Source organism: Triturus cristatus, chromosome 1_1, assembly GCF_964204655.1.
Source record: "Triturus cristatus chromosome 1_1, aTriCri1.1, whole genome shotgun sequence".
Classification (NCBI taxonomy): Eukaryota; Metazoa; Chordata; class Amphibia; order Caudata; family Salamandridae; genus Triturus; species Triturus cristatus.
The window spans coordinates 99,461,067-99,486,530 of record NC_140579.1 but is presented as its reverse complement, the minus strand read 5'-3'; the positions used below and the strand labels follow the sequence as shown (position 1 = coordinate 99,486,530).

At 47.0% G+C, this 25,464-nt stretch overlaps 1 protein-coding gene across 2 annotated transcripts in view; it reads left to right on the top strand.

The window, feature by feature from the left end:
* LOC146869622 (E3 ubiquitin-protein ligase TRIM39-like) overlaps positions 1–25,464 on the top strand; it is a 111,197-nt gene that overhangs the window by 15,721 nt on the left and 70,012 nt on the right. The gene's annotated exons all lie outside the window — the stretch shown is intronic.

The window sequence follows — 25,464 nt, the reverse complement described above, 5'->3', positions numbered from 1 at the left end:
AGATATCAATCAATCAATAAACTTGGATTTGTAGAGCACGGCTAATCACCCGTGAGGGTATCCAGGCACTGGGCTCTTGCTGGGATCAGATGAAAAGCCAGGCCTCGATTCCTTTTCTGAAATCAGGGAGAGAGGATGATGTTCGGAGGTGCAGGGGGAGGTCGTTCCAGGACTTTGCTGTGAGGTAGGAGAAGGAACATTCTCCACTGTTGCTTCGGCGGATGTGGAGAGTGTGAGCGACGGAGGTGAAGGGCAGGTGTCTGGAGGGTTGGTGGAGGTTCAGGCGTACGTTGATGTATGCTGGCCCTTGGTTGTGGATGGCCTTATAGGCGTCGGTCAACATCTTGAATTGGCATCTTTTCTGGATGGAGAGTCAGTGGAGGTTCCTGAGTTGTGGGGTGTGGTTCCTCCCAGGAAGGTCCAGGATGAGTCCGGCAGGTGAGTTCTGTATCGTCTGGAGTCTCTTCAGTAGTTGGATGATGAGTCCTGCGTAGAACGCGCTGCCGTAGTCCAGCCAGCTGGTGACTTGAACTTGAGTGACAGCTTACCTGGTGTTGATGGGGAGCCATCTGAAGATCTTTTGGAGCATGTGGAGGGTGAGGAATCAGACAGAGGAGACTGCATTGATCTGGCGTTTCATGGTGTGTTTGCTGTCCAGGATGATGCTGAGGTTGCGTGTGTGGTCTCTCAGTGTGGGTGTGCGTCTGAGTTAGGAGGGCCATCGGGTGTCGTTCCACCGAGAGGTGTTATTCTCAGAAAATCAACACTTCCGTCTTATCCATGTTGAGCTTCAGGCAGTAGATCTTCATCCAGTCGGTGAGGCTCGTCATGCAGTTGTGGGAGTTGGCCCTGGTGGTGGAAGGGTTTTCTGTGAGCGAGAGAATGGGCATCGTCTGTGTAGGATATGATGTTGAGGCCGTGGGTTCTGACGATGTCGACCAAAGGCGTCATGTACGTGTTGATCAGGGTGGGGCTGACTTGAGCAGCCTTGAAGGACGCTGCAGATTATGCTCTTGGGTTCCGAAGTGGAGGGTGGTTGGAAGATCTTTTGGGTTTGTCCTGTAAGGAAGGATGTGATCCATTTGAGGGTGTCTCCCTGGATCCAGATGTGGTGGATTCTTTTGATGAGGGTGTCGTGAGATACGGTGTCGAATGCTGCTGAGAGGTCGAAAGGGATCACGGCAGCTGTCTCCCCACGGTTGAGGAGGGACCTACTGTCATCGGTGGTCAGGGCAGTCTCTGTGCCGTGGTGGGCGTGGAAGCTAGCTTGGGAGGTGTCCAGCAGATTGCTGCTCTCCAGGTGCTCGTGAGTTGGCGATTGATCCCCTTCTCAGGGACTTTGGCTGGGAAGGGGAGCAGAGAGATGGGGCGGTAGTTCTTGAGTTTGCTGGGGTCGGCGGAGGGTATCTCGAGGAGCGGTTTGACCTCTGCATGTTTCCATTGATCACTAAAGGTGGCTCTGTTGATGAATGTGTTGAGACTAGAGGTGGTGGGGGCAGGGGTCCGTGGGTGCTCCAGAGTGGATGGAGTTCATGATTAACCCTGGGCAGACAACTACGCTACGCTCGCAAAGTTTGCGTAGTTTGTGCTACTTCGCGCTTGATTGCATGTAGTACAGTGCAAAATCGCGTAGCGTAGTTGGCATTTTTTGCTCGCCCTGCGGTCCTCATCACCAATATGGGCGACTGCGAGTGAACAAAATGACATCCCGGCGAGACTTTTTCCTCGTTCGCGATCAGCAACATCAAGTTGCCGATCGCGAGCGTGGAAAATAAACCTCCCAGCGAGATTCTCAATGCGGGGAGGTCAGGTTTCTCATTGCGAGTGGTCGCGACCGCTCGCAATGAGAAACTACCAGTCCGCGTTGAGAAAGCTGCCGCTCGAGTAAAAATCTATTAGAGCAGCAGAAAACGACAGCTCGCACTGTGCAAGATGCCGTTTTCAATGATTGCACAGTGCGGACAAGCATCCGGCACTGTGCAATCATGGCGAACAGCGCACTACGCAGTTCGCATAGTGATACGCGGATCTCGCGTAGTGCGAAGTGCACTTCGCGTAGCTACGCGTAGCGCTACTATGCGAACTACGTCCAGGGTTATTCATGATGGCTGTGGTGCGCAGTTTCCATGTGGTGAGCGGATGGTTGGGTGTGGCATCAGTTGACATGAGGAGGCTGTAGAGATCGTTGTTAATGCAAAACACCAGGCAATTCCAGTTACAGTAATTAACATGGAAATGAAAGAGAAAATTGTGAAAAAAGTTGACCCAGCATCTTAGAGAATTGAAAAAAAAAAAATTCCTCCTTTTCTAAGAAGTTTGAAAATATTTCTGTTCTAAAGTAGTTACTTTTTTCCTGAGACAGATGGCCACTTACGTTTGCGTGCACCGATCTTTTGTTTGGGTGAACAGCTATATAACTAGGCATTTGGAATAGGGAATGACAAGCTCACTGTTTTTTTCCGCCCCAGATAAAGATTGAGATTGAGCCCGAAACGCTTTAGTTTGAAGAGTGACAATTTTATATCACATGTAACCCTTGGTCATATTACAGAGTATGTGACATGAATGTCTGCAAATTGCTGCCCGCCAGCAACAGAAATTTGATTTATAACTGGATTATCATGAAACCGTGAACGGCAACCAAATTCCTCACCAATTTGGCTCAGGGTGGGATTAGAGGTTTAAACCTCCTCATTGTGGTCATACGCTGTCACTTTTGACAGTGATGCTCTGCTCTGATAGGTTGATTAGTTTACAACCCAGAAGCTTCATGAGAAATCACTCCATGTAAATGGCACTAGATGAGGGTGACAGAGAGCATCCCTCTGAGGGTGACAGAGAGCATCCCTCCGAGGGTGACAGAGAGCATCCCTCCGAGGGTGACAGATAGCATCACTCGGAGATTGACAGAGAGCATCCCTCTGAGGGTGACAGAGAGCATCACTCGGAGATTGACAGAGAGCATGCAGAACATCCCACCGAGGGTGACAGGGAGCATCCCCCCCGAGGGGGACAGGGAGCATCCCTTCAGGGACGACAGGGAGCATCCCTTCGAGGGCGACAGGGAGCATCCCTTCGAGGGCGACAGGGAACATCCGTTCGAGGGCCACAGGGAACATCCCTTTGAGGGCAACAGGGAACATCATTCTCTGGTTTCACAGCCAGTTCTGAAACAGTCTAAGTTGAAGTAGTTTATAATGACCATGTGTAATGACAAACCTTAGATCTCCCCTGGACCAAGGAATGTACCGTCACTTTCCCAGGGAGAGAATATCAGTTCCAAACTTATGGAATATAACATATACACAGCACTTCCTAAGGTGGGCAAACTTTCAACACTCCCCCAAAGGCAAGGAAAGAAAACAAAAATTTGCGCATCACTTGTGAGGAGTAGCGCCAACTTCCTATAACACAATTACCTGCTAGAAGGGAAATCCCCCATCCTTCTACAACAGAATACTTGGCCAAGAAGAGTCCACACCTCCTGCTACAAGGAAAAGACGAATTGGTATATCTGGGATGTATTTATTTGTAAATAGCACCACCCAGTAAGCCAAATGCACCTAACATAGCAGACTCTAACATATCAATAGTATGATTGAAACCCAATCAAGGCAAATATATATTTAGAAATATACATATATATGGATATAATAATCAGAAAATAAGAAGGGAAGGAAATAATCAGTAAAGAATCAAGAGACAGTTAGTAGCAGAGACACCTCACCTACTGCTCCATCATTTCACCCCACTTTGTTCAAGGGGAGTCCATTGCTTGAACCGGGCGAAAGCTCAGAGGTGACACCACTTTTCCATGACAGCACGTCTGCTCCACGGATGAACTTCCACTGAGCCAGTGTAGACTCCCCTTTTTAATACACATTCAAAACACAGCGAAGCTTCTAGCAAGCCACGCCCCCTAGTTCTCATGAGAGCCAGTACCAGCTTGCTTCAAGGTCAGAGCAAGGGTTGATCAAGCCCCTGTTATGACTAAAAGTCAAACCATGTACATTCCTCTGATAAGAACCAGTTCCCTCTAGTCAGTAAAATGCGCTTCGTGCAGGAGACAGAAAATGGCTTCAGAGTTAGTTAAGCCATGCACACAAAGGCCCAGAGCAGGATGGAATTGAAAAGCAAGATGACATGAGACCATGTCAAAGGAGCACCTATAATTCTCATCCACACAACTTACAAGCACCACTGTGCACACAGAAAAGTTTGAAGCAAGGTAAAGTCAGAAGGCAGAATGACATTAGACCACGTCAAAGCCAATAGGTCAAAGTCATAATTCACCTAACCCAAATAACATTATACACTTAATCCCTCAGTATACAACATTCAGCACATGTGTGCACCACCACCCACAGCACTGCACCTCAACATCCTATACCTTCTATTCTTGGAAAGACTATTCCACTAAAAGACAGAACACACTTAAGTCAGTACAGAATGGTGGTGGTTGAGGGTCATCATAGGGTGTCAGACCACAAAAGGGACTGATTCACAACATTGCACCCCATGACCCTTGATCATCACCATTCACATATGTCAAAAACAAAATCTAGCAAATAGCAACTGTATTACATAACTGAAAAACAAAACTATCATTAAAGCACTGCATATCTCAATTGAAAGCAAAACCATTTAAAACCACATTTCTAAATTAAAAGTCACAACTACTAAAAAGCACATGTTGAAACAGCAACTCATGTGTTGAAGTGGCTACACAAAAATACATAATTCAAAACAAATCATGACTAAAAAGCAACTATGATCGAAATGCTCCATTGCAAAACTGAAAAACTCATCAAAAGTATATGATAATCACTTTAGAGCAAATAAAGTCTGCATTCTCTAAATACATGTAAAAGCAATAACTAAGGTGCATCTAGAAATAGCTCATAGATATCTGGATTAGGGGTGGGCGGAATTCGCGGAATCGCGTTACGCAAATCTCCGCGAAACGGTAAAAAATCTCCGCGAACACGCAGAAATTCCGCGAACACGCGGAATTGCTTGTTTGCGATACTTTTTTCCTGTTCGCGATCGCTGTTTGCGTGCTCGGGGTGAAATATCTCGCGAACACGCATATTGAGAACGCGAACAAGCAAAAAATTTCGCGAAGTCGCGGAACGCAGATTTTTGGGCAATTTCGCGTTTTCCGCGGAACGCGAAATTACCCAAATTCCGCAAATTCCGCGAACGGAACGGAATTTGCCGCCCAGGCCTAATCTGGATACATGTTTAAATGAATACACAAAATAAATGAATCAAGCTTTTGAATGCTCCTAATGCCTCTAATGGTTAAACTGGAAACTCTACTGCCAAACTCATATATTGTAGCAACAGCTACAGGTTATTAGTGTTCACTAACTCAGAAAATATCTACGCCGATCGCAGAAAAGCGTCTCTATAGGTCTTCATTCATAAAAACAAAAACAGTCCTTCTGTGTGAAAAAACACACAGCCGTCTCCCATCGCATCTGAACTTCACGTTGATAAAACAGTTCTGGCAAAGCACATCCTGTAGTTCCCTCTTCTTCACTTTTATATAAGGAGTTACCCTGTGTGAAAGACACACAGCCGTCATGCATGTAAATTCGACCTCACGTGAGGGAAACCGTTCCACACGCTGCTGATCCCTCTGCTTGGAAAGAAGCACTCCATCATGCTCTCCGGTATATATCTGCATCTTTATCTCCTTGGCAAGGGAGGACCCCATCCATTCTGGTCAGCTACAGGCATCAGCCACCACCGTCCAATCTGGCGATCACTCCAGGCTTGGGGGGGGAGGGGCGGGGAGAGGGGGGGGGGGAGAGTTAGGCCCCACTCACACGGGAGAAGGAAGTCCCACTCACACGCGGAGAACTGGGCGAATCTGAAAAAGAAACAAGCATCACTCTTCTTGCAAAAAACATTTTTCAAAAGTACACTTCTTCCGTTTTGCATTTCTAAAAATACAATATTTTAATTTCTGTCTGCATAGCTGTCCTCCAGCTCTGGGGAATTGTCTAAGAATACTACCAACGCTTTAGCCTCTGAATTCTTGGTAAAATCTTTCTTTTTCTATACATAGCAAGAAGGGCTGGGGCAGTCTCCTTCTCTCACTTCTCTCACTGCACCCCTCACAGGTGCTGCCCCCCTTCACAAATCTCTGCGGACACCAAATGGCCCCTCGCCAAACATAACAAGCAGAGACTTCTCGGCTGTCTCTAGCTCGCACCTTATCTCCTCCAAAGCCGAAGTGAACTGCATTCCTGCCAACTTTCGTCTGCTCCTCTGCTCCTATCTGCTCTGCGACTCTCCTAATGGGGGGGGGGGAGGATAAGTACCTGCACCTTAGCAAGCCTCCCAAACATCAATCTGAAAGACGCTTTCAAATGAACAACTCTTTACATGCCTGACCTCCAGCAAGACTTCACATTCTTTAATCTGAAAATGCTCCCCCATTCTGTCTAACTAATTCAAGCAAATTCTTAACTGTCATTAGTCTAACACCTCATGAAAAAAACTAAACTAAACTGCTCTTGTCTTGACATATCAAAAAGAAAAAAGCATTGGCAATATCAAAAGTCACATATCAAGTCCCATGCTACTTCTGTAACTATATCTGGGACAGCATCAGTCAAAGAAGGTATATATTTGTCCAATTCCCAATAATCATCTGTCATGCGCCAAGAATTGTCACCACCTCAATCTGTCAAGCCCTGCATGATCTCACTGATCCCTGCACGCCATCTGGCATTCTGTACTGTTTCAAATTAATTTCCTTTGTAACATGGGGCACCTTCACTGGGGAATCTTGTGTTTCAAACTCCACCTCAGGACCTTCTATTAAATCCTGTGCAAACTGTTTGTCTATCTGTACATGCCACTTAATAACCATTGCAATCTCCCATAGGCAAACCACATTTTCTCTAACGCTGTTCTGTCCAGTATCTTTTGGTGCCAGAAACCACAGAATCATCTGCATTTGTCCAGCATCTGAATTTAAAAGTAACCTTTCATTTTCCTGCACTTTCCTGTAATCATTGTACACAATCTGCTGTTCACATCCAAAATCATATTGTTGCATTTCTCTTTCGAAGCAAAATGTATCATTCACTGTCATGTCTAATTTATGTCCACAACCGGTGATCGTTAAGCCTAAAACATTAGTCTGTTTACTTTCATGCACATTCCTTTCTGGCTGAGAAAGCTCCTCAGAAGAATTAATTAAAACCATCTGTGTAGCTCGTAGACTGACTGCATTCTCTGTAACATTTATCACATCTGAATCATTCTGGCTCGTCAAAGTAAACAGCTTCACAGCCTGGTACACGTTTAATTCTGTCTTCAAAGATATATTTTCAAACTGGGCATCAACTAGCTCTGTTTTCAACTCACTACGTTCTTTTAGCAAATGCTAACATGTTTGATGCATATTAACCAACACATTTAAAATAACACCGCTGTCTCTGTCTAAAATGTCATTAATCTCCTGCTGATTAACAACCTTCATGGCAACTCCGGAGTCTGGAATCACGAGGGAGTCCCACGCTTCAGAGTTATGCTCTGACATTTTACATTCACTTTGCAACTGAAAACATTTGATATGCATTCCTTAACAAACACTTGAAAGGGATCCAGCCCTTTCTGCCTCACGTAGCAAGCTATTTATAAGCACTTTTTACAAAACACACTTAAACACACACACACCAATTCTAACTCAGCACAATTAGCTCACTTCACGAGCCAGCACATCATATGGGCTACCCCCATTCAAATAAATCAATTGATATCTAAGAGTCTGCTTTCAATTTCTAAAAAAACCAAAACATATTTCTTCCCCTTTTAAATCAACGTTCATATCCTGCCGACTACGCCAAAAATGTAATGACAAACCATAGATCTCCCCTGGACCAAGGAATGTACCGTCACTTTCCCAGGGAGAGAATATCAGTTCCAAACTTATGGAATATAACATATACACAGCACTTCCTAAGGTGGGCAAACTTTCAACACTCCCCCAAAGGCAAGGCAAGAAAACAATAATTTGCGCATCACTTGTGAGGAGTAGCGCCAACTTCCTATAACACAATTACCTGCTAGAAGGGAAATCCCCCATCCTTCTACAACAGAATACTTGGCCAAGAAGAGTCCACACCTCCTGCTACAAGGAAAAGATGAATTGGTATATCTGGGATGTATTTATTTGTAAATAGCACCACCCAGTAAGCCAAATGCACCTAACATAGCAGACTCTAACATATCAATAGTATGATTGAAACCCAATCAAGGCAAATATATATTTAGAAATATACATATATATGGATATAAGAATCAGAAAATAAGAAGGGAAGGAAATAATCAGTAAAGAATCAAGAGACAGTTAGTAGCAGAGACACCTCACCTACTGCTCCATCATTTCACCCCACTTTGTTCAAGGGGAGTCCATTGCTTGAACCGGGCGAAAGCTCAGAGGTGACCCCACTTTTCCATGACAGCACGTCTGCTCCACGGATGAACTTCCACCGAGCCAGTGTAGACTCCCCTTTTTAATACACATTCAAAACACAGCGAAGCTTCTAGCAAGCCACGCCCCCTAGTTCTCATGAGAGCCAGTACCAGCTTGCTTCAAGGTCAGAGCAAGGGTTGATCAGGCCCCTGTTATGACTAAAAGTCAAACCATGTACATTCCTCTGATAAGAACCAGTTCTCTCTAGTCAGTAAAATGCGCTTCGTGCAGGAGACAGAAAATGGCTTCAGAGTTAGTTAAGCCATGCACACAAAGGCCCAGAGCAGGATGGAATTGAAAAGCAAGATGACATGAGACCATGTCAAAGGAGCACCTATAATTCTCATCCACACAACTTACAAGCACCACTGTGCACACAGAAAAGTTTGAAGCAAGGTAAAGTCAGAAGGCAGAATGACATTAGACCACGTCAAAGCCAATAGGTCAAAGTCATAATTCACCTAACCCAAATAACATTATACACTTAATCCCTCAGTATACAACATTCAGCACATGTGTGCACCACCACCCACAGCACTGCACCTCAACACCCCATACCTTCTATTCTTGGAAAGACTATTCCACTAAAAGACAGAACACACTTAAGTCAGTACAGAACGGTAGTGGTTGAGGGTCATCATAGGGTGTCAGACCACAAAAGTGGCTGATTCACTACACCATGACCTGTCAATGTTGCTACAAACAATAGATAGTAAAGCTATGTTTCCCTGGGTGACCAATTTGGGAATCAAGCCCACCATCACCAATGTAGCTAAAGGTTTGGCGTATAGTTCTCTGTCAGTGATGAGAAATGAAGTGGGACCGGTAAGACCCACAATCCAGGGTGGCTCATCCTTCTTACAGAGAGGACCACTCTTGCCCCCTGCTAGAATGATGGACCTGGACCCGTTGATATGACCTTGCGACTCAGTCTAGGATGCTCTCACGTGACCTTTTGATGTAGCCTCTCTTACAGTTACAGGAAGATGACTCCTGACCTGGTGATGAACCTCTTGTGTCAGTTGAGGACGATGGCCCATGACCTGTTGATGAACTCAAACGGTCCTATATGTTTGGGTTATCTGATGATAGTGGTCCTGCGCTTGTCACTTCCCACTAGGGCAGTAATTCTACTATCTTAGAATTTCAATAGACAATACACAGATGTGGGGAGAGGTACCCTCAAAGAGCGTAGAATTTTAGAGAGACATGTAAATAACAAACAATATGATTATTAGGTATACAAAAAAAAGTCAATGTTTACTAGAAAGATATTTTTTTGACACATTCTGAATCATATTGAACTTAAAACACAATTTACGTCATTGATGGTCATAAATTACCATGATAGTCTTATGCTCAGGTCTTCCTAAAAGCTCTGATGTCACAGAGTATCATATCACAAATGCTGGTCCTCTGAGAGTGGTCATCGAGGTGAAGTCATTTGCTGTGAATCAATATAGCAGCTACAGCGCACTGGGGTTCACGGTTGTAAACATTGAACCAATAGTGTTTCCCAATTATTTCTTCAATTGTTTACATACTCTCTTAGAGTTATTATCTATTTATAGTGAGGACACTTTTACTTTGAATCTGGTGTCATCCTCTAAACAGTGCGCTTGAGTCCTTATTCTGACATGAACGTGTAAATTAGCCACTCTGCATGCAGGTCATAGGCAACTTGTCATAAAGAGTAGAATACTCGAAATCCTCTGTTCATGCCTGGTTCTTTTCCAAAATGTTATAGAGGGTCTCCCATCTCAGCCTCTTCACTCCAACAGCGCACCCCATTCTGCGATGAATTAATCCAGTAATTGGCAGGAGTTTCACAGAAGCAGATCCTTTAAAAGTCCATAACTGCACAAGAGGTGGTCACAGTTCTTTGTTCTTCCTGGGCGGGTGTGACCTCATTTCCTAGATGGCTTCCACTTACACGCACTCCTCAACTACTCCTTCTGCCGGTACCTCCACCTTTTGCAGGGCACTCTTCTAGTGCTCATTCTTCTTGTACCGCCTCCCCCTGCAGAGAACTCTTATAGTACCCCATTGGCTTGTACTTCCTACTGCAGGCCACTCTTATGGTTCCTCTTCTGCCTTTTCCTCCTCTTGCAGGGCACTCTTCCACTACCCCTTCGGTTTTTAACTTCTCCTTCAGGGCACTCTTCTCGTAATCCTTCTGTTCGTACCTCCTCCTCCTGGGCACACTTCCAGCATCCCTTCTGCTCGTACTTCCTCCTGGGCACACTTCCAGTACCTCTTCTGCTCATACCTCCTCCTCCTGGGCACACTTCCAGTACCTCTTCTGCTCATACCTCCTCCTCCTGGGCACACTTCCAGTACCTCTTCTGCTCGTACTTCCTCCTGGGCATGCTTCCAGTACCTCTTCTGCTCATACCTCCTCCTCCTGGGCACACTTCCAGTACCTCTTCTGCTCATACCTCCTCCTCCTGGGCATACTTCCAGCATCCCTTCTGCTCGTACTTCCTCCATGGGCACACTTCCAGCATCCCTTCTGCTCGTACTTCCTTCATGGGCACACTTCCAGTACCTCCTCTGCTCGTACTTCCTCCATGGGCACACTTCCAGTACCTCTTCTGCTCATACCTCCTCCTCCTGGGCACACTTCCAGTACCTCTTCTGCTCGTACTTCCTCCTGGGCACACTTCCAGTACCTCTTCTGCTCATACCTCCTCCTCCTGGGAACACTTCCAGTACCTCTTCTGCTCGTACTTCCTCCTAGGCATACTTCCAGTACCTCTTCTGATCATACCTCCTCCTGGGCACACTTCCAGTACCTCTCCTGCTCATACCTCCTCCTCCTGGGCACACTTCCAGTACCTCTTCTGCTCGTACTTCCTCCATGGGCACACTTCCAGTACCTCTTCTGCTCGTACCTCCTTCTGGGCACACTTCCAGCATCCCTTCTGCTCGTACTTCCTCCATGGGCACACTTCCAGTACGTCTTCTGCTCATACCTCCTCCTGGGCACCCTTCCAGGACCTCTTCTGCTCGTACTTCCTCCATGGGCACACTTCCAGTACCTCTTCTGCTCATACCTCCTCCTGGGCACACTTCCAGTACCTGTTATGGTCGTACCTCCTCCTGGACACACTTTCAGTGAATCTTCTGCTCAGTGAGTTGGCCTCTTCCACCGAGGAGGGTTAGGGTCCAATTCTCTTGCACCGGTCCTTACTTACTAGTCAGAAGGGCTGATGACCTCACAAGGCAGGCTTCTCACTTGGGGTTGTAATCCACCAATCACCTTTCTCCAGCACAGCTCCTCTATTCAATAGGCAGCCTACAGCTCTCCTTGCAGGGGTCCTTTTCAGGTTGCCCTCACCTGTAAGGAAGCAGCAATCCGGGATCCTGGCTCTGGAAATTGAATATTTATCTCCATCAATGCTTTGTGGGTCTTGACACTGGTCAAAGAGACTCCTGGCACATTGACCTGGGTTTCTTACTTGTATTAGTCCTAGTTTTTAGGGCTCGCGCCCTGCGTTGCACTGCGTAGCAGTGCTCGTGCAGGCCAGTGCCCTTTTGTCCGGGGTTTGAAAACGGACCCTGGAATCGCACACGCTCGTGCGTGTGCTTTTCCTTTTGGGTTCCGCTATTGGGCTTTGTGTGCGTGTTTTTTTAAAACAGAGCACGCAATAGGCCAAAGGCGGGCGCATTGCTCCGGCCATGGCCTATTGGTGTCTGTTACGCGCACCAAAGCCCATATGTTTTCAATTGTCGTGCCCAGACACGGGTGCGATAATTGAAAACACATATGGCTCGCAGTGGTGAGCGCGTGCTCCACTCGCACGCGTGTTTTTATTTTTTATTTTTACATTAGCGATCGCTTTTATGATCGTTTTTTTTTTTTTTGCCTGCCTGACCCTGGTTTTTTCTTGGTTCGGAGCCGCAGACACACACGCAGCTTCAGATAATTTAGTTCTTAGATTTATATTAATCATAAATGGATTAAATTTCTGTTTACTGCGGCGTCGTGCTGTACCCATCTGTGGAAAGGTTAGCGATGGCATCCGCATGCAGGTAGGTACCAAAGCTGAACACTGGAGTGGAAATGTCTCGCGGCTTGCTGCACGGGGGAGGAGGAAGGAAGGGGGCTGGGGAAGTATAGCGTCTCTATCGTGGATGACTGACCTTTGAGAAGTGTCATGGGGATCGTGAACTCTGACCCTTGCCTTGACGCGGTCTGTGGGGGAGTACCCTCAATCCATTATTAATAAACACATCGCTGGCGCGTGGCACCGTGGAAAATACTGCCTACGAGGCATGGCCCAGCTCTCTTTGGTTTCCTGTACTCTCGTTGGACGATAACGGATATTTTTCTTCCAGCAGCAGTTGGGTAACAACTCTTCGCTCATTCATCACCCCTAGCTTATCTCACTGACCACAACCATAGCAGAACGAACAGTTCGATTGAATTTGTCCGTGGGACAAGGGCAGGGTCGGACTGGGACAAAAAAGTAGCCAGGGGGAACCAAATTAAAAGTGTCCCCCAGTAGCTAAAAAAAATGGCCCACATTTGCAAATAAGGCCCGTTTTGAACTTGTAAAGACGCTGCATGATTATTTTGCAAGGTACGGGAGACAGCATGCGTTTGTATTTGCTGGCTGCAGGCAATGTTTGCTGTAATAATGGGAGCTCAACAGTAACAAGCATTGAAAATGCAATAGGTTTCGGTTTTTTTGTTGCTAATCACAGGCGTGTTTTATATGCAAACCCTGTGCTTGGATTCACTTCACTAGAGCACACACTGCATTCCCCTACACACAGTGCTGCTGTTGACACACCCCACTAAGCACTAAGAAGAGCCCCCACCCATCCCCTCCCTGCTCCATTAAGGAGCCCTGCCCCTCCCTTTGTTGGCCTCGCTCTGCTTTCACTTCCGCTCTTTTCTGTCTCGCCTGTTTCCTCAAAAAGGAATTGTGAGGGATGCAAGTGTATTACATCCAAGTATTTTAATCCGACAGTTGCCTTTATCTGCTCACATTAGCATACTTTAGTTTTTCAGACGTTGAACGAAGTTACATTGTCCAATTTAAAAGGATGTTTCAAGCAGTATATTTCTACAATTGTATAGGTTTTTAGAGAGAGGTATTAAGTGACTGCGAAAGCCCCTGCCATTAGACCGCCCCCTCCTCTTTGCCACAGCCTCATGCCTCTTGGACACCCCTCCAACTCACGCAGAGGGAAGACCTGTGCTCCACAAGCACGTTCCATTGGATCGGACAGACGGCCGTACTCCTGCCCCAGGGCAGGGACATGAGTTTGACCCCGTGGTCACAGGCGTGGCTACTGTTGTGTTCCCGTCCTCCGCCTATCATCCTTTTGTGGTAGAGGAAGCATGTTCAAATTATTTGAGTAACAATCTGATATATCTCACAGCACCCAGCTCAAACAAGCGCCTAGAGGCCATTCTGTTTGAACTGCTGATAACTGAGCAGCTCTCACCACTACCGATTTCTTAAAGGCTCCGAGAGGCCTTTCAGCTTGCCTGTCACTCAGTACCTCTGTCCGGTAAGCAGTCCGGTAGGGGAGAGGATGTGGCCTAACGGCTAGAGCAGTCGAACTTGAAGCTGGGGAACCGGTTTCGAGTATCGGCAGGGACGCTCAACATCCTGTGATTCTGGGCAAATCCCCGTGCACAACAACAACAAAAAATGAATGTGCAGCTGGTGGTTCGGGTCAACTCCGAGCTATATAAAACTCAGTAAAAGTATTATAATTCTCTCCCTATGACTAACACACAATTCGTCCCTGCCCGTAGAGGACATTCCGTTTCAGGGCTAATTAATCGGTGACTCTCGTAGCACGCATTTCACTCAAGCGCAAGGAGGCCTTTCGAAATGCAGTGCTAATCATTCGGTACTGCTCAACATCATACGCTTACCAGACAAGTGCCTACGGTGCATTGAGACTGCACTGCAAGTAAATCACTACTTCTCACCAGCATCCTGTTCATGCAGGCGCCTGGAGGCTATTCAGTATGCAGTGCTAATAATTACTTATCAGCATCACACAATCATCATACAAGTGCTTGCAGTACCATGAGCAAGATCTCTCACCAGCACCCTGTTCATACAAGCGCCTAGAGGCCATTACACATGCAGCGTTAACAGCAATGCAAGCTCAATGACCTCTAGGCGCTTGCATTCCCCCACACACACAGTGCTGCTGTTGACACACACCTCACTAAGCACTACACCAGTTTCAAGCACGCACTTGCCCGGCTCGCCCTCCTAGCTTCCCTTTACTCCCACACTGTACATTTTCAAATATTTCAACAGAGCACTGAAGAATTTGGCGAGGAGGGATGGGGTTATCAGAATTCTTGGGGGGATGGGTGCACGGTCTCTTTCACTTTCGGGCTGCGCGTCCATGTTTTTAGGTCTCGCTGGGCCCAGCGCATGCGCCGGCTCGGAGACACATTTTCTATGTGAGTTTTCAAAGTGCTGCTGGCTGGCCTAGCGCTTGCGTTCACGTGATCGTGCACGCGCGCAGCTGGCCGCCAGCAGCACTTTGAAAACTGTGCTTTAGCGCGTCATAGCGATCGCGATCACTTTCGCTTTCAGAGCGATCGCGATGACTTTCGCAAAGGTTACAGGGCAGTGTGGAAATATTATATTGTAAACTGCATTAATAGAGGAATTGCGAATTAGGAGCTTGAAAGCGGCCGAATAGAATAGCCATTTTAAACTTCATTAGAAACAACATGTTTTTAGGATCAGAGATAAAATGCACTTTCAAATTTAAAAAATAATATTTTACTTTGATTTCTTTAGAGCAACATAGTGAGTTAGAAGACTAAGTATAAAACAATCAAACTTGTGCAAACAAGTGAGCTTGAGAAAAGTTGCGTATGTTTTCCCTATAATTTTAATATGAGGAGGACACCACCTTGAAGTTTCAAGATGGCCGTACTGTTTGACGAGGTTCACCAATATGGGGCATCCATAGGTTATGTGTATTTTCTGATCATTGGCTATCTTCAAGGCTCTGTCCTATTGGATAGCAGCTCCTTAACCCCGCCCATACACGGAGCGTTGTAATTAATGTTACTCAGTGCTGCTGCGCTTTGACGCTATATGTTCATCCCTTTACTGATTGGGATAGCCAGCCAGTGCCATAAAAGCAAAGGTTTTAGATCGTTTATGGTTGACATTTTCATAATTTCAGTGTGATTTTGAGTGACAGTCTACAATTATGATTGACACCATCTCGTAACCCAGCCAAGTGCCTCATTTCATCACTGTACCTCACTGACTTACTCCGTGACGTCATTTCAGTGATTCTGTGCCGTGGGTGATTGGAAGACTATTGACGGCAGTATTAAGATGAGTTCTTGCACTGTAACGTCCAGCAGCTTCAAGGTGTGTGCTTGTTGTGTGCATGCATGTGCGTGCACAGTATGAGTGGAAAGGTGCATGTCTATGGGTATCTCTGTGTGGAAGGGGCTATTTGGGGTATGTGTGTATCAGTATGTGTGTTGTGTGTTCTTTCTGCCTGTGCGTGTGTGTACATGTGCAGGTATGTCTGTGTCTACCTACATGTGCTTTGGCCATCTGTGGTTCTCTCCGAGCTGTGTGTGCATGCATGTATGCATGTGTGCATCTGTTTTTATTTGTTTTGTAGACGTGCTTACCTGTGTGCTTGTTAGTGTGCCTGTATGTGGTGGTAATCTCTTCTAACAAGACTATGGTTCTGTGCGCGTGCTTGTTCAATGCATGTGTTTCTGCGCGTGTTTCAGTAGGTCTGTATGTACATTTCTTTTCATTCAAGTGTTTTTGTATATGTGTGTGAATGGTGTGTTTCTTAATATGCATGGGGTTGCGTGTGTCTTGGTGTAGGCTGGCTGTGCGGTATGTTTGTGTTTCTGTGTGCTATGTCAGAATTTGGGTAACTTTTATATAGGTTTTGTGTGTGTTTGTGCATGTATGTGTCTTTTTGTGTGCCTGTCTGTATTTCTATGATGGTGTGTCCTTTTCGGGTGGGTGTCTGGTTGAGTATGAGTCTTTGTCCAGGTACAGCCGGAGTGACTTTTCTGCAAAGCACAGCATATAGTGCTGGCAGCCAAGCCAAGAACGCACAAAGCGGTGTCTTTGTTGTAAATCTGCAGTTGTGGTGCGAGGGGTCTCCTGGAAGGGCTCTTTCTCACTCCTCCTCCCTCAGCTGGCTGGCACTCGTTCACTGTGCTGTTACTGAAGCATCCCTGCCTGTCTACCATTCTAATGGCCACCTTATGGGAACGTATCAATGAGCACAGTGGACTTATGCAAATTCACTGCTCAAGTCAGCGTTCCCAAGTTGGCTTTAAAATTCTGAATTCCACGTACAGAGGTCTACACTGATTCATCGAAGGAAAACAGCAAGTGACGACATCAGGAGAGGCTGCCTGTGCCATATGAAATGTGACCCTAATGACCATTCCCTTTTATGAGCAGGGCGTGCTGTGCATTACAACGCATGCTGGTACTGTTTGTACATTTGACTGCTACCTCCTTACTGGTAAACCACTCTTTGATCATTGCAGAGAACAGAAGTCTGCATCCTTCTCTGTGATATCAGCTGCTGCTGTTCAATGAAAACCCCCCGGAGCTTCTGTTTCAATGGTGACCACATGAGGCAAGATGACTTTAGTGGGCATCCGATGCAAGATTACCAGCAGGGATCCCCTCAGTGCATCACGGAGGGTTCCAGAAGGGATCCACCCAGTGCATCACGGAGGGCTGCCAGAAGGCCTCCGATGCAAGATTACCAGCAGTGATCCCCTCACTGCATCATGGAGGGTTCCAGAAGGGATCCCTCAGTGCATCATGGAGGGTTGCCAGAAGGGATCCGATGCAAGATTACCAGTAGTGATCCCCTCAGTGCATCATGGAGGGTTGCCAGAAGGCCTCCGATGCAAGATTACCAGTAGTGATCCCCTCAGTGCATCATGGAGGGTTCCAGAAGGGATCCGATGCAAGATTACCAGTAGGGATCCCCTCAGTGCATCATGGAGGGTTGCTAGTAGGCCTCCGATGCAAGATTACCAGCAGTGATCCCCTCAGTGCATCATGGAGGGTTGCTAGTAGGCCTCCGATGCAAGATTACCAGCAGTGATCCCCTCAGTGCATCATGGAGGGTTGCCAGAAGGCCTCCGATGCAAGATTACCTGTAGTGATCCCCTCAGTGCATCATGGAGGGTTGCCAGAAGGCCTCCGATGCAAGATTACCAGTAGTGATCCCCTCAGTGCATCATGGAGGGTTGCTAGTAGGCCTCCGATGCAAGATTACCAGCAGTGATCCCCTCAGTGCATCATGGAGGGTTGCCAGAAGGCCTCCGATGCAAGATTACCTGTAGTGATCCCCTCAGTGCATCATGGAGGGTTGCCAGAAGGCCTCCGATGCAAGATTACCAGTAGGGATCCCCTCAGTGCATCATGGAGGGTTGCCAGAAGGCCTCCGATGCAAGATTACCAGCAGGGATCCCCTCAGCGCATCATGGAGGGTTGCCAGAAGGCCTCCGATGCAAGATTACCAGCAGGGATCCCCTCAGCTCATCATGGAGGGTTCCAGAAGAGATATAAGAAGCATTGGAGCATGCAGTGTGTGCTCTAGTGAAGTGAATCCAGGCACAGGGTTTGCATATAAATCGCGCCTGTGATTAGCAACAAAAAAAACAAGCATTGGCATAGCCGATAGGTATCGCCTTTGGGACCTTTAAAGTGCTTAGCCATGCAACAGTTGATTTTGTTGCGGCAAAGATTTTGTGCTGCATAACTAAATACTTATAAGGTCCCAAAAGCGAGACCTATTGGCTGTGCCAATGCTTGTTTTGTTTTTTTACTAATCACAGGCGCGGTTTATATGCAAACCCTGTGCCTGGATTCACTTCACTAGAGCACACACTGCATTCCCCCACACACAGTGCTTGTGACACACCTCACTAAGCACTAAGAAGAGCCTCCACCCATCCCCTCCCTGCTCCATTAAGGAGCCCTGCCCCTCCCTTTGTTGGCCTCGCTCTGCTTTCACTTCCGCTCTTTTTTGTCTCGCCTGTTTCCTGAAAAAGGATTTGTGAGGGATCCAAGTGTATTACATCCAAGTATTTTAATCCGACAGTTGCCTTTATTTGCTCACATTAGCATATTTTAATTTTTCAGTCGTTGCACGAAGTTACGTTGTCCAATTTAAAAGGACGTTTCATGCAGTATATTTCTACAATTGTATAGGTTTTTAGAGAGAGGTGTTAAGTGACTGTCAAAGCCCCTGCCATTAGACCTCCCCCCAACCCTACCTCCCGCCCCCCTCCTCTTTGCCACAGCCTCACGCCCCTTGGACACCCCTCCAACTCACGCAAATAACAATGCCTTTTATTTTTGTTTTCGTTAATAAAACATAAATACAAAAACAAAACTAAAAGCCATTGTCATTTACAATGCCAATATCTCAAACTCGCGTCAATGCGAGACCTATTGCATTGCAAATGCTTGTTTTAGATGTAGATGAAACTTCGAGAGCTCGATCTCTGGAGCTGGCTTCAGGCAGTTCTGACATTTTATTTATTAGCACGGACTGGTCGGGTTAAAGTCTTTGTCACTCAATCTTGGCAGGAAGAGAGAGTGGAGCTGTGTGTGCCGTGACAGAGGAAACTGAGACAAAGGCTCAGAAGAGAGGCCTTCCCTCCCGGCTGCTGCACAGAACTGCAGCAACTCTTCTGAGGATGAAGAATGCAGGAAGTGAACAGCGAACGACCTTCAGAGCATCATTGGTCTCACTCATTCCTTTCCGTTCACAGACGTCTGGTCCGCTTCAAAGACCTCAAGAAGGTTTCCACAATCTACCTCCCTATCTGGCTCCTCCATCATATGTACTATTCACACACAGGGGATCCAAAATGGACTCCTGTCCCCATACATTAAATCACAATAGACACACTCCATGCTCATCCAAATGTAGCTCGCATGTAACATGCATTCTCTCCGTATGTGTCTAGGGGCTATAGATTACAGCATGTAGCTAAATTGTAACAAAGATTATAGTCTATGAGACCCCATTATGACGACTCGCATCACTGCAGGGGTCCAAATACCTATATTCAAAGCGTGACATACAGAATGTTCATGGAAAGAAACCAAATTCCATTTGCCGCTCTAGCTGTGCTCTCAGTGTGTGTGATATCATTTGTAGGTCTTGTAAAATGTCTCCTCTACGGGTGGAAATCATTCGTGATTTATAATATTATGTGACGTTCTCCATGTCCTGGGTCATGTGACACAGATTAGAATATAACAGACAATGCAGTGTCATGTGACCCCATTCCAAATATCACAGACTATGTCATGTGGCCTCATTCAGTAAATCCTACACTGCACTGCTTCATGTGATAACATTCAGAATATCACAGATTGTGTCATGTTTTAGGCTAGCAGACTGTGTCATGTAAACTCATTCCTATCACCCACTGCTGTATCATGTGACCAGAGACGTTGATTCTAGGAGTGGGCGGAAAACTCTGCTTCTTTGGCACAGTTTTGCCACATTCTGTGCTCTGCTTGGAGCATGGAGTTTGGCAAAAACTCTGCCTGCCGCCACCAGAGCAGAGATTAGCGCTCGCCCTACCAACACTGCTTGAAAATCAATCTGCTCCCATGTATGCGAGTGGGAAAACTAGCTGCTTACATGGGCATTGTGGGCTTTGTGCATCTCTGAAAAGCCCGAAAACTGTAAAATGCCTGCACACATCCGTGCCCACACTTTCCAGTAAGAGTCTGAAAACTATGCCCTTCATCGCCCTTTAATGTCTCTTTAATGACCCCTTTCATTCTGGTGACAAAGCTGAATTCAGAATATAAAACTTCTGCTTCTACCAGTAACACTGAAGAGGGTGCGGAAGTACGGCAGGATTTGCTGTTGCTGTTGTTACAGAGTTGTTACAGAGTGCCATAGCTGTTGGCCTGAGACTGGTTCACCTTCTCTTAATGAATAGGTAAGTGGTCCCCGCTTCCTCCTGATGCAATGCCCCCATAGGCCAATACTTGCTCACATTGGATACTTCGTATTTGTTGTTATGATCTGCTGGTAAATAATATGCGCAGTTCACACAGCATGTCACAACTTGGACAATAACATCAGAGCATTGGAATTCTCTATAGGAGGGTGACGCAGGCAACGGACCTGTGCGGAATGGGTGCCCGACTGTCCCTCTTCCAAATCCTGCTCGTTCCACAGTTGTAACTTTTTACTGCATGAAACCGTTGGTGCCACCAATAATCCGTGTTCACCAGGGGTCTCCAACCTTTTCTGTAGCGCGAGCTACTTCTGATCAGTAAAATCATTGTGAGCTACTAAAGGCCGAGCAACTGGTGCATTGTTCCCGGAGTCCCCCCTAGTGCCCACTAATAAAGTACCGTTTGCAAGTGGTCCCTAGGCACAAACCGGAGCCAGGAACCTATTTTACATCTCTCTCATTATTTTATTACAATTTATAATGCTTCCAGTGAGGGCTTTTAGGCGCCGTCCATACGCCAAAGTAGATAGGAGATTGTCATTTGCCCCGAATCAGAGGATATGGAGCCTACGCCGAGACTCGAACCTGGATCCCCAGCATCGAAGTCAGCAGCTCTGGCCCTTACACCACATCCTCTAAGTCATTCAAATTCAATTAAAAGAAATGTAAAATAATGTTCCTGGCTCCAGTTTGTGGCCAGGAATGACTCCGATTACTTTATGTATTTAAAAATAAAAGATCCCTGTGAAACGCTGCTTTAATTTACATGATCAGGCCTCGAAAAATTCAAAAAATGCAGATCTAGTGACTTGAATACTCTACTGAGAGTCTAGACTGCAGCTAATAATTCAACAACACACACACACCGCAGCTGGCGCGTTGGGGTTTCCGAGATGGGAGCTTGCGAGAGGGGTGGGATACGAACACCCAAAACGAACACTCTATGCTCACGTTTCCAGTTATCTCCGGACACGGAGTCGTGAACATGCACCACCCGCTTCCCACCAGTCAGCCTGCACTGCCAAAAGAACAAGTATTTAAGTAACCATTCCTGAGATAACAGTATAATTTTTTTTTAGTTTTATATAGCGCAAACTTGACCAGAATGTTTCAGAGCTCTTTTCATGAGCACCAGTTGTGTTACAGACAAACGCATTCATTTTGTTAGACATTGAGAGATTAACTGATTTGCCCAGAATCACAGGATGTTGAGCATCCCTGTTGAGACGCAAACCCGGTTCCCCAGCTTCGAAGTTGACCGCTCTAGCTGTTAGGCCCCATCCTGTCCCCTAATTATATCACACACCGGAATTGTGAACCTGCCTCTATTGTTTAAGATGTGGGAGCTGGAGCGGATTCCAGGGTCGTGCAAGTGCCATCTGATATAAAAGATATTAGCTAACGGGTGCTGTTGTTGGTTATTCATTTTGGAAAACACCCAGAAGGTCATGCTGCAGGGTGCTGGAAAGGAGCCCCACATCATGTCACTTGACTCTGAGGAGAAGGGCACACTGCACTGACGGAAACTCACCAGCACAAACACGCAGACAAAAGGGCTTTTTTAAGTGTATTAATGTTTACATTAGACTTTTAGTTAACTGAATTCAACAATGAGCAACACACAGAGGGGCTGCAAGCGTGTCAAGCTATACCATTTCCATAGAATGGCTTGGTGGAGCGGGGGCTCAGCCAGCTTCTGAAGCAGCTGATGCACTTCTGTTTCCAGAGAAAGCTTCACATCCACAGGCGCCGCACTAGCAAAGCAGCTGATGCACTTCTGTTACCAGAGAAAGCTTCACATCCACAGGCGCCGCACTAGCAATGCATCTGATGCACTTCTGTTTCTAGAGAAAGCTTCACATCCAAGGGGCCGCACCAGCAAAGCAGCTGATGCACTTCTGTTTCTAGAGAAAGCTTCTCATCCACAGGCACCGCACTAGCAAAGCAGCTGATGCACTTCTGTTTCTAGAGAAAGCTTCACATCCACAGGCGCCGCACTAGCAAAGCAGCTGATGCACTTCTGCTTCTAGAGAAAGCTTCATATCCACAGGCGCCGCACTAGCAGAGCAGCTGATGCACTTCTGTTTCTAGAGAAAGCTTCACATCCAAGGGGCCGCACCAGCAAAGCAGCTGATGCACTTCTGTTTCTAGAGAAAGCTTCACATCCACAGGCGCCGCACTAGCAAAGCAGCTGATGCACTTCGTTTTCCAGAGAAAGCTTCACATCCACAGGCGCCGCACTAGCAATGCGGCTGATGCACTTCTGTTTCAAGAGAAAGCTTCAAATCCACAGGCGCCGCACTAGCAAAGTAGCTGATGCACTTCTTTTTCTAGAGAAAGCTTCACATCCACAGGCGCCGCACTAGCAATGCGGCTGATGCACTTCTGTTTCTAGAGAAAGCTTCGCATCCACAGGCGCCGCACTAGCAAAGCAGCTGATGCACTTCGTTTTCCAGAGAAAGCTTCACATCCACAGGCGCCGCACTAGCAATGCAGCTGATGCACTTCTGTTTCTAGAGAAAGCTTCACATCCACAGGCGCCGCACTAGCAAAGCAGCTGATGCACTTCGTTTTCCAGAGAAAGCTTCACATCCACAGGCGCCGCACTAGCAATGCGGCTGATGCACTTCTGTTTCTAGAGAAAGCTTCACATCCACAGGCGCCGCACTAGCAATGCAGCTGATGCACTTCTGTTTCTAGAGAAAGCTTTACATCTACAGGCGCCGCACTAGCAAAGCAGCTGATGCACTTCTGTTTCTAGAGAAAGCTTCACATCCACAGGCGCCGCACTAGCAAAGCAGCTGCTGCACTTCTGTTTCTAGAGACATCTTCACATCCACAGGCGCCGCACTAGCAAAGCAGCTGATGCACTTCTGTTTCCAGAGAAAGCTTCACATCCACAGATGCCGCATTAGCAATGCAGCTGATGCACTTCTGTTTCTAGAGAACGTTTCAAATCCACAGGCGCCGCACTAGCAATGCAGCTGATGCACTTCTGTTTCTAGAGAAAGCTTCACATCCACAGGCGCCGCACTAGCAATGCGGCTGATGCACTTCTGTTTCTAGAGAAAGCTTCACATCCCAGGCGCCGCACTAGCAAATCAGCTGATGCACTTCTGTTTCTAGAGAAAGCTTCCCACCCACAGGGGCCACACTTGCAAAGCAGCTGATGCACTTCTGTTTCTAGAGAAAGCTTCCCATCCACAGGCCCCGCACTAGCAATGCAGCAGATGCACTTCTGTTTCTAGAGAAAGCTTCACCTCCACAGGCGCCGCACTAGCAATGCGGCTGATGCACTGCTGTTTCTAGAGAAAGCTTCACATCCACAGGCGCCGCACTAGCAAAGCAGCTGATGCACTTCTGTTTCTAGAGGAAGCTTCACATCCGCAGGCGCCGCACTAGCAAAGCAGCTGATGCACTTCTGTTTCTAGAGAAAGCTTCACATCCACAGGCGCCACACTAGCAAAGCAGCTGATGCACTTCTGTTTCTAGAGAAAGCTTCTCATCCACAGGCACCGCACTAGCAAAGCAGCTGATGCACCTCTGTTTCTAGAGAAAGCTTCTCATCCACAGGCGCCGCACTAGCAAAGCAGCTGATGCACTTCTGTTTCTAGAGAAAGCTTCACATCCACAGGCGCCGCGCTAGCAAAGCAGCTGATGCACTTCTGTTTCTAGAGAAAGCTTCTCATCCACAGGCGCCGCACTAGCAAAGCAGCTGATGCACTTCTGTTTCTAGAGAAAGCTTCACATCCAAGGGGCCGCACTAGCAAAGCAGCAGATGCACTTCGTTTTCCAGAGAAAGCTTCACATCCACAGGCGCCGCACTAGCAAAGCAGCTGATGCACTTCTGTTTCTAGAGAAAGCTTCACATCCACAGGCGCCGCACTAGCAAAGCAGCTGATGCACTTCTGTTTCTAGAGAAAGCTTCACATCCACAGGCGCCGCACTAGCAAAGCAGCTGATGCACTTCTGTTTCTAGAGAAAGCTTCACATCCACAGGCACCGCACTAGCAAAGCAGCTGATGCACTTCTGTTTCTAGAGAAGGCTTAACATCTACAGGCACTGCCCTAGCAAAGCAGCTGATGCACTTCTGTTTCTAGAGAACGTTTCAAATCCACAGGCGCCGCACTAGCAATGCAGCTGATGCACTTCTGTTTCTAGAGAAAGCTTCACATCCACAGGCGCCGCACTAGCAAAGCAGCTGATGCACTTCTGTTTCTAGAGAAAGCTTCACATCCACAGGCACTGCACTAGCAAAGCAGCTGATGCACTTCTGTTTCTAGAGAAAGCTTCTCATCCACAGGCGCCGCACTAGCAAAGCAGCTGATGCACTTCTGTTTCTAGAGAAAGCTTCTCATCCACAGGCGCCGCACTAGCAAAGCAGCTGATGCACTTCTGTTTCTAGAGAAAGCTTCACATCCACAGGCGCCACACTAGCAAAGCAGCTGATGCACTTCTGTTTCTAGAGAAAGCTTCAAATCCGCAGGCGCCGCACTAGCAAAGCAGCTGATGCGCTTCTGTTTCTAGAGAAAGCTTCACATCCACAGGCGCCGCTCTAGCAAAGCAGCTGATGCACTTCTGTTTCTAGAGAAAGCTTCACATCCACAGGCGCCGCACTAGCAAAGCAGCTGATGCACTTCTGTTTCTAGAGAAAGCTTCTCATCCACAGGCGCCGCTCTAGCAAAGCAGCTGATGCACTTCTGTTTCTAGAGAAAGCTTCTCATCCACAGCCGCCGCACTAGCAAAGCAGCTGATGCACTTCTGTTTCTAGAGAAAGCTTCACATCCACAGGCGCCGCACTAGCGATGCAGCTGATGCACTTCTGTTTCGAGAGAAAGCTTCTCATCCACAGGCGCCGCTCTAGCAAAGCAGCTGATGCACTTCTGTTTCTAGAGAAAGCTTCACATCCACAGGCGCCGCACTAGCAATGCAGCTGATGCACTTCTGTTTCTAGAGAAAGCTTCT